The 10,631-nt window shown below is 34.6% G+C and overlaps 1 long non-coding RNA gene across 1 annotated transcript; it reads left to right on the plus strand.

The window, feature by feature from the left end:
• Nucleotides 1-409: 409 nt before the first annotated feature.
• Nucleotides 410-2,443, plus strand: LOC148590150 (uncharacterized). The gene is made up of 2 exons (XR_015914357.1): nucleotides 410-548; nucleotides 2,126-2,443. It is a non-coding gene; the product is annotated as an uncharacterized LOC148590150 (long non-coding RNA).
• The last annotated feature ends 8,188 nt before the right edge of the window (nucleotides 2,444-10,631 follow it).

A 10,631-nucleotide genomic window follows, 5' to 3' on the forward strand; every position in this document is an offset into this window, starting at 1 on the left:
AGCTACCCTAGCAGATGCTTTTACATTTGTGACAATAAGAATGCCTGCCAGTTCCTGGCAAATAGTGACAATGGTTCTGCCTTGCTTTCCTTCTTGACCTTTAGAAAGACATGTGGATACAATAATCTGAATTTATAAACTGTCAATTGATAAACGTTTAGCATTCTTAAATAGCCAAACTCTAGCCTGCAAGTGACTGTATCCAGTAAAAATATTTGGTTTTCTGTTAATTGGCTTGGATAGCTATATTCTAGATGCTATCATACTTAATGTAGGTGAATTTTATGTAAGACTTTTAGTAAATGTCCTTTCTTTGTTACTATTATTTAAATATTAGATGTGAGAACATAAGTGGAGAGCGATTAATGATTGTCTTAACTTTCTTCCTTACTGTCCTGTTTATAGATTCTTCATGGATTTAAAAATCAAGTTGGGGATGAAAACTGGAGGCGTTTCTCAGACCAGTTTCCTCTTCCCTTAAAAGAGCGCCTTGCAGCTTACTATGGAGTTTAACCTCATGTACTTTAGCTGCAGTCCCATAATTAGAGGTAAGCACGCAAAACACAGTTACTAAACAGTTGTAAACAGGCTTCTTCTCTATTTCCTTTATGTGAAACCTTATTAATTATTGACCAGGTTAATTTTTTTCAGATACACGGGAAGAGATAACTCTTCTTCCTATAAGAAGAAAAAAAGGATGATATTGTACCTGAATGATTGTAGCTGTAGCAATAGCTGTTGTCTGGATGTGTTTTTTGAGAGTGTGGGAGAGACCTCTCTGCACAGTGATGTGTCAAGACATAGTGGGAAGTATAGCTGTAGCAAAGTGCCTATTTGGGCTTAATAAGCTAAGTGATGAATATGATCCTCAAACCATCATCTTGAAGATATGGAGCTTTGAAAGACGTGCTCATGCTGTGTCCTATGAGTGGTAGATAGTGGATGTGGTCTATGCCGGAATGCTTCCCTGGGATAGGGCAAGTAAATTTTAAGACACTGGCTATGAGAAGTCTTCTATACATACTAGATCATTTTTGCACTGAGTAAATTTAATCCTTAATTTTACTGACTCTAAAGCCTGATGTTTTGGGGAGCTTGATGCATTTATTATTGCAGTGTCCCACTTTATACACCAATTTAGAACTTTTGCAGTTGTGTCATGGAGAATGACAACTTCAAATATAGCAAAGAGTGGTTGATGTGTATTCTGGGATAATGCCTCATACCTTCCTGCTTTTTATGCTGTCCCTACACACTGTGTAAAGAAGTCCCCACGTACAAAGTAGTGTGATGCTATGGAAGATTATTGTAATTATTATACTAAATAATCTTTGATTAGTAATAACACTAAAAATAAGGATGGATTAAGTTTCATTCATTCATCTTTATTAATTTGATATTTGCTCTAGAATTTTTGTACTGAAATTATGGGATTGAATCATGCAATTCTGTTGTAAATAGTTATCCATTCAACAATATAAGTCAGCCTAAGATTATATACAGAGTGATATAAAATACCCTATTTGAATTATATGTTTGGTCAGAACAACAGATAGAAAAATGAACTTGTTTCATAGATTTACATGTTTATGAATTACAGAGTTTTAGTTCTGATTTAAAGGGTTTTGGGGAGTGTTTTTCCTCCTAGTGAGGAGGAACCTCATCACTGTCCAGTTTGTATTGAGGGGTCACTATCACCATCTTGTTTAATCAGCCTGAAAATGAAATTGTTAGTTCAGGAAAGCTTTCATACAATAATCTTGTTCTTGATGTCTTAACCATCTTACAATTTTGGACCAAAAGGGTTCAAATATAGAGGACTTTTAAAATACATAGAACTGCTTTTGTCTTAAATCTAAGCCTAGCTGCAAGAGTGCAACTGTTAGTGCAGCTTTAAAGCATACATCATTGCTTCTTGAATAATACTTTTACTTTTTATAAATGTGATCCTTTTAAAAACAAATTTAAAAGGACAAATCTAGGCACAGTTTTATTTTTAACTTGAAGACTGGCCTTTATTACTTAACCAAGAGATCTTTTATGGTGATGGTGTCTTTTATGTATGGCTTTGTCAGTTAAACTTTGAAATAGGGTTCAACTATCCCTTTATCTCTTCATTTTACAGGTCCTTCAGTCTGGAAGACTATGAGGGAGCCTCTGCACCCAGGGAAAATGTTACCCTTTACTGGGGGGAAGGGTAAACCAGTAGGGAATACAGTACAATCCCAACCCTACTGGGAGGGGCGGGAGGGAGGTGTTGCCGTCACTGTATTAAGTCGATGTTGGGAAATGTTTTAACATCTGGAGCCTTTGTAGGTGGAAATCTGTCTCCTATTACAACTCTGCACTGGATGTGAAAGGAAAAAAAAAAAAAAAGTCTATTCACAAAACAGCACATTCTGGAATATTGTGGGGAATTGTACCAAAATAAGAACCATATAATTGAACCATAGGGATACATAAAGAGGAAAACTATTTTGCGCACAATACAGGAAACCTAAGAATGGGGGTCACAAACAGTAAGAGGCTTTCTTTTTTTTTTCTTTTATTTTTTTTAAGTAAGGGATTTTCTACATTATTTTATCCTGCCTGATGGGATTCCTAGGTATTTGCATGTTAATGAAGAACTGCACAAATGAAGCTAGTACAGTTAAAATGCAGCTTGTGTCTGTATTAGGAGCAGGAACTTGCAGTGTATAATACAGAAACCCCATCATAAATTAATAAAGGTTACATTTGACAAAATGAAGAAACCTGCAAGCTGCTAAATGAGTCACTCCTTTTGTTTTTGCGGTAAGGGGAGGGACACTTGAAAGATTGATATCTTAATATTTACTTTTAAAAATTTTATAGTAGTGGATATGATTTGATTATTGTACTTCATTAGATTTAATTTCTAGAGTAAGGCATTATTCTTAACGTGCAGTTTAAGGTTCAGGCATGCATTCTGGCTCATAGTGATCAGAAGTAATTTAAATTAGTGGGAAAGTAGCATGCTTGCATCACAGAGTGAAATTGGTATACATTTACCTATGTTGTGCCAGTTTTGTGTTGCAGTTTACCAATTCAATATAGCCCTGCATTTAAATTTCCTTTTCTAAGATTCTGTGGATTTTATTTTTATTAAGGATATAGATATACTGTAGTTTATAATTAGGCCTTGAAATACCTTTTAGGATCTGTTAAGAATAAGATTGATATTGTATTGTGTGTAACCTGCACAATGTGGAAAGCTGATATAGGTGTGCAAAATATTTGCATCTGTGCTGTCAGTGTGATGTGCTTTCTGCATGGTTATATACTAGTGATTTTATCAGAACCTCTAAAATGAGTTACATGGTAAGACCCGTTAAAGGCTGCGTCAATGTTAGTTGGCATGTAAGACAATTGTAGAAGTTGATGACATGATTGCTATATTTGTGTTTATTCCCACTCAACATATTACCATCTATGCTTTCTTTTTGTTCAAAGCATGATCTTAGAGATGTTTAAGTTTCTGGATGTAATGCAGGATATCTACACTGTAGCAGCACATGTTGGTGGTCCTTTGTGATATAGTTAAATGCACAAGGGTGCAAGTTTAAAGCTATGGAGTGAAAGTTGGTTTGGATCCTCTTCATTTCATTTGCTTAGCTTTGTTGTGTGTGTTTTTTGTCTGGTTTTTTTTTTTTTTTTTTTTTTTCCTCCTCTCTACCTACATGTATTCCTGTGAATAAATCCTTGTTAAGTTAACCCTTTATTTTTCCTTCCATGTGTATTTTCTTATGTACTGTGAATGTGAAATCCTAACTGGTACACTTGATCTTGTGTCCATCTAAAAGTGGCAAGTCTTTCTTAATTTAGATTGCCTAAAGAGTATCCCATGATGATGAAGGAAAATGGAGAGTGTGTGTTTTTTTTTTTTTTTTTTTTTTTTTTTTTTTTTTTTGGAGGGGGGGTGGATTTTTTTTTCGTTTTTTGGGTTTTTTTGTTTGTTTGTTTGTTTTTTAAACTCTGCTGGTCAGAGGTGAAACCACAGCTTTCCATTTTAAGTGTTGCATAATTAATCTGCAAAACAAAATTAAGCCATATAACTGCCTTTTTATAGTTTTAGTTTCTCACCTTTGCATTGCAGAATGGATACTGGATAACTTTTGTTTTTATTTTTTTTATTTCTGTGGGATTTTTTTTTTCTTTTTAAGAATTTACTCTTCTTTGCATGGTTCTCTTCTTTGAGTGTTGAATGATTTAGCCATTGCACTGAAGTTTGAACTGTGTGAGTGTGAATTTTTAAGTGCTGTTCAAAGAGTTTGGGGATTTTTTTTATGCATGACAGGATGTACATTTTGACGTGTTCCACCCCTCCCATGCACTTTTTTCCTTCTTTTTTTTGGCTTTGCAAATTTGAATGACTATGAAAATAGTTTGGACATGTACTATACAAAGTACATTCAGTAATGGAAGTACATTCAGTAATGGAAGTACATAGTATTTATTCAATTTGGTCAAAATTGCATGTGATAACTTTCAAATTATACTGTATTGATGGCAAATATAAAATTTCTTTTTGATTAATGTTTCTGAAGTAATAGTTTTAGTCACTAAAACCACTTGAAACCCAAATTCTGAAAGAAAAAAAAACTTCAAATTTTAGCAAGGTGAGAAATTACCTTAGACCTGAACTAACATAAATTTTGAGTTTTCTTAAGCATTAGGGAAGAATTTCAGAAGGAAGTGAGATTAAACATTAATAAAATGAAAAACCTACCTAAATAATACTGTAGCATTGCAGGTAGAAACTGAATTTAAACTCTTTAAAGTTTCAGAAAGTCCCTTTAACCAAAAAGAATAAAAACCACTCCACCTCATCTTAGGTTAGCTTATGATGCTATTTTTGTATATACTAGATACCTATTAAAATAGGTATCTGTGAACTGATGTGGTATAACAGCAAGGAAAGCAATTAAAGCAGAAATAAACAGTATGGACAGAATAGTCTTTGGTATCCATAAGTTCTTTCTTGGTATATTTTAAAGCTAATAAACCATATTCATAATGCATAAAATAGCTTCTACAAATCTCTGCACTATTTAGGTTATAACATGAGGTAAGAAAAGTTCTGAATCAGCATTAACAGTTAATGATTCAAATTATTGCATCATGGGATATATAAAAAGCATCTTAATTCTTGTGGTGTAGTCTTGACAGTTCTTGAATGTTGACCGAATGTTTATACTGGTAGAATTGTGAGTTTGTTACATTCCAGTGTTTCTGCTTCTTGGCATGTTAAAAGCACAGCTTGCTTCATTTGCTCCTTACACACTGAATAAAATGCTGTTAGTGTGCTCAACTACAGAAATAGCTGCTGCTAAGTAAGGGTGTAGATTTTCTACTTGAATATTTTTGTTGTAGAAACCTCAGGAGGTCAGTGTTTACTGTTTTTATATATGCCTTTTTTCCTATTTTGAGTTTCCCCTTTTGAAGGATTCTGAGAGTGAACAAAAGCTGCTGATCAACCTAAATTGGTAACAGAAAGTATATTTAAAATCTTTACAAATGTATCTTTTTGGCAGGTCTAAATTGCAGTTAGATTAGTCCTAAGTGACATTCAATACTACAGTTTTTCATTACACATTCAAGAAACACCTCTCTTCATTTAGGGGATTAAAAAAGTTAATTATTTTAACCAGTGCAAGCGAAAATAATAAATTTTAAATTTTTTTTTTCCAAAGCTTAATTATTTTCTAAATCAGTGAATGTGTATATATTAAAATTGTAATAAGCTAATTCTTATGCTTTAGTTTATTGCTACTTAAAGGTTGTATTCAAGAGATCACTTTTGGAAGAATGGGTTTAAGATTTATAACCATTAAGATTTTTAGGAGTAGCATAAATTTTATAACAATATTGATACTGTGATTTTTTTTTTTTCTTTTTGGCTAGGACTTTTATGTTAACATCCATCTTATCTACTTAAACTGCATGTATTTTATAATAGTAAAATGTATATTTTAAAACTTCAAGTGACTTTCCTCAAGCGAAACTCATTGCTACTTAATTTTTTTTAAAAAAATCAAATACTAGCTTTCTCAGGTGAATACTCTTATACCCTTTTTTGTTCAGAATACATGCTTATAAAAATGTCTTAATTATATCAGTTTATGTATTTCATATTAGGCAGCTTCTCTATCTTAAACTTCCTCTAAATTAACCTTCTACTGTGGGACAATAATGACTTTTGCTTCACCTATTTTATTCATATTGAATGTATAAGTAGATAACAGGTGCAAAATCATTCTTCCCTTGAGAATGCATCCACATTCAAAAACAACTGAAATACTTTTTTAAAAAGAAATGCTTTAAAATGCAGTGTTGTTTTGAAAATCTTTTGTTTCAGATTTTATCAAGGAAAGAAGTTGCAACTTAACACTAATTACTTCAATACTGCTTCTTTCATTAGGGTGATAGATGCATAAAACTTGTATGTAGGGTCTAAAGAGTGACTTTTTATCTTAGATAAAGGTTAGGCTCTACAGTGAAATAACTGCTGTAAATTACAAAACATCTTGCAGTTATCTCCGATAGTTACTGATAGTTTGCATATGTATTTGCTATATAATGCGTATTTCCAGTAACCTCATTTAGAGTAACTAAAGCTTGATCAGTAGCTGTATGCTTCGCTCACCTATGCATTCTCCAGGATGACTTGCATCCACCAGTCTCCTAGGTGTTCTTCTCCAATAGAAACCTTCTTGTGTCTGCCACTGATGCTTGCTCTTTGCACTTAATGTTTGGAGCGAGCCAGTTTTAGATGATTTTACATGAGAAATTCTGAGGTGGGTATTCTTTTTGCTTGCCTTACAGAGTGTGTTCTGCTAAAATAATAAGGATACTTACTCACTTGAATGTACTTATGTGAGGGAAATTAAAATGACTGTAGAAGAGATGATTTCCCGTGTGGTGTTACAGTATGCTTCTTAAGCCAAATCCACATCTCAGTTCAGCGCTTATAGTATTACTTTCCTCTAAGCAGCTTCTATTGTGCTACTTTCACCTTAGGTATCTCTTTGCTTTGGGTGAGCAACAAAACTGAGAAGGCCTGGATGATTTATGTGGGGACAGTTACTGGTGGGGGAGAAAAAAAGATTGGTGTAACCATTTTTTTTTCAGCTGTTGAATTCTCTAATGTAATCCCATCTTTTTCATGGGAAGAAATAGGTAGATTCCTTGTACCTTGTCTGACTTACTGAACACTCCTAAAATTTTTAATTGGATGCAGTATATAAAATAATTTAAAATGAGAAATGACTGGATCTTTCTGCTGACAACTTAGGTTGTATGAGTTTTGCTTGAAAGCTTTAAATCTGATGTTTCTGTATCTGCCACAATGTTGGAATGTTTCCTTCAAGCATATCCTGCAACCTCTCAAACTGTACTAAATTGAGTGATATTTCTTGAAGTCTGCCTATGTGCTAACAGAACTTCATTTTAAATAGAATATGGTTTTAATTTTTGATAAGCTGCTGAATTTTAAAGAGTTTTTGGGGCCACCAAATATTTTGGATCATGCAGAGAATATATATTGTACTGTAGTAATTTTGTATTTACATTTGTATGATGTGACAATAGATGTGAATGTTGATCACTGCTTGACTATGTTAATAAAGTTGTTTAAATATAGATGTTGCACTCCAGTTTTTAATGAAAGATGGAAGCTTCATGTTCAGTTTCTGTTTTGCCCAATTCAGTAGTGCTCTCTTCTGGTTCATGTATGTAAGTTCTGGAGCCTGCTTAGGGTTTTAAAACAAGGAGTGTTTGCATTTTACCTGAAAGAAAAGATCTTAGAATAGGTTAGTATTAATTCAGTTTAGATGCTTTGTGGTGCTTAGGACCATTTACAGATACATGTATACATAAGAGGTTGGTCAGGGTTCTAATGAATGTCTGTGGGTGGTGCTGGTACTTTTTTGCTTTATTACCAAGAAATGTTAATGTTGACTAACTTTGTTGCAACAGATGATGCTTGCTGAAGGTGACAAAATGGGAGGGGGAAAAAAATCATTCTCAGTACCTGTATTACCAATACTCTGAAAATAGGAGTAAATTAAACAAAAACTAATCAAGGCTTGGAACCAAACCTTGCAGTTTTTTAATCTAATTTATATAATGCTTATAGAAGCGTGCTAATACAAGCTATTTAAACATGTATTTTTCCACTTACATAACTCGCTGCTATAGGGTTATGTGATGCAAAAGCATAAAACTAACAGTGGTAGCTTTTTGGACAAAATTCTTATAGCTGATTTGAACATTTCATGTTCACTTTGAGTATTTAACAAAACGTGGTCATTATGTTTAAACAATTACCTAAGTCTAGTAAAGATGGCTCTTATGGTGTAGCAACTACATTTAGCAACATGCATTATCATGCTTCTGTATGATTGCTAAGTTAATTTCTACTCCAAATATTTTATTAAGTTATCTAAGTCTGCTGAAATAACTTAGGATTCTGCCTTTAAAAAGAGGAGAAAGGCATGGCATAGCTGTTAGTGGTCGGGGGAAATGTAGGGACCAGGTTGGTTAGTTAGCTGTATTCACTCTTTTATCTCTTACTCTGGACTGATTTTAGTCCCCCCTGGCCCTCCAGCTTCCTTTCCTTCTTCTAGTTATAACTAGGCCGTAATAAATCTCTAGTCACAAAAGCACACTAGTCCTCTGCAAGAATTACTAATCTCCTGGGGCTTGCAGGTATAACTGCTTACCTAGAAGAACATCCTGATGTTTTTGAAATGATTCTATAGCATAGTCTGATAGTAGCAAAGTTGAAAAAGCTCTTCAAAGAGATGTGCTTCACAATCCACTTCCCCACCTTTTGTCTTCCACCATGGCAGTAAGCACAAGCTCTGGCTTTTTATCTCATTGGTGCTTGTCACCTTATGGAATCTCAACCTGATATAGCAGTGTAAGTTCCTGTTTACACATCAAGATATTTTGTAGTATTTTATTATTTAAGAACATCAAAGAGAATGCATTTTGAAGGGCATATCCTCAACTTGGTATATTTGAGAAGGATAAAATAGCTTCAACTCTGTTTCCACAGTCTCCTATTTAAAAAAAAAAAAAAAAAAAAAAAAAAAAGGGGGGGGGGGTTAGTTTATGCATTCTGTCTTAATCATTTTTATCCATTCTTAACATATGAAGAGCTTTAGTTTTCTAGTGGCTATGAGACAGCTATATATTGTCACAGTCGTGGCGGCCAAAAACACAAACAACTGGGGTAGATGCAAGGCAAACTACGCTTTATTGTTTTTTAGGTACATTATTTATACCGAGCTCTCCTTGTCGTGGCTGCTGCTTATTGGTGAGGACTACAAAGGACAGTAGCTAGTAACAGATTTATGATTGGATGATTCTTAGCTTGGCCAGTTTCTGCTCTGTGGCCAAAACCTCCTTAAACTTGTTAATAACTTTCTGCTGTCTCCATGTGAACTCCCTATCTCATAGATACACTCTAATCTTTTCAAGGTTAACGTTCTTTGCTAAGGGAGCCAGGGATTTCACAGACCAGCTGCAATCCCTGACAATTTATAAGTATGGCAATTATCAAATGATTTGAAGCATTTGGACTATTGTTCTTTTTCATTATCTTTAAAAGTCTGTGCGGTCAGTTGTAGATTCACATGTCAAGTTGTAGATTAATGTGTTGCAATTGTATGCTGCTTTCTCTTTGTACTTGGGATAAAGCTTTATGCTGGCAAAATCATGGCTGTGGAAGTTTGGATAAAGCATTTATCTAAACAAGTACCACTTGTTTGCATAGAATTGCCAAAGCTGTAGCTCCCAACATCTTTGCTTAGATCTGGTCTTTTATTTATAGTCACTGCTGAAACCTCAACTGCTGTTTTGGTCAATTAATACTCTTAGTGAAAAGCAGCACTGCATAGACTGAGAGATGAAGGTTTGGTGAATATTTACTGTATTCTGGTCCAACAGTCCACAGTCTCTGTGCTAGTTAATAATGTGCAGGGAGGAAAAGAAGGGGCTGGAAACTGAAGTTTTAGTATGTTTGAAATAATTTGTCGAGACGATTGGTGAGACGATTATGGATGAAGGAGACCTTTTAGGAGCCTGTCCCTCAAACTGTCGCATCCTGTGCAAGTAAGTACTTGGGATGGTAATCTATACTAGGATGCCCAGTAGTTCACAGTGAACCTAGGCACCAACTGCACTGAAGGATCTTCTGCTGTCTTGCTGAAAAGATGCTCATTACTGTTGTAGTTACCTCAAAAGAGTATGAATTTGTTCAATGTGGCAATGAAAAAAAAGTATGTGTTCTAGGATTGGGTGTAATCAATCTTCAGTGGTTTACTGAATCCTTTAGAGGGGATTTTACTCAAGATTGTCTGCCAGTTCCTGTCCTAACAGTGGAATAGTGATGAACCATCAGTGCCAACCATATTTAAGGTAGCCATTTTTGTCAAACATACAGAAATAATTTGTTTTTCTGCAACTGTGCAATGGCTGAGTGTTGCAGGGAGAAGCCCATTTCAGCTATGTGGGCTCCTGAGCAAGGTTACTGTTTGCCTGCAGATTGGCTGGCTGGTTGTATGCGTGACGGAGGAGTGTAAGGGTGCAGGCCATGCAACAGGACT

This window comes from Tinamus guttatus, unplaced genomic scaffold, assembly GCF_059628265.1.
Source record: "Tinamus guttatus ecotype Peru unplaced genomic scaffold, ASM5962826v1 Tinamus_guttatus_pri_ptg001664l, whole genome shotgun sequence".
In the NCBI taxonomy this organism is placed as follows: Eukaryota; Metazoa; Chordata; class Aves; order Tinamiformes; family Tinamidae; genus Tinamus; species Tinamus guttatus.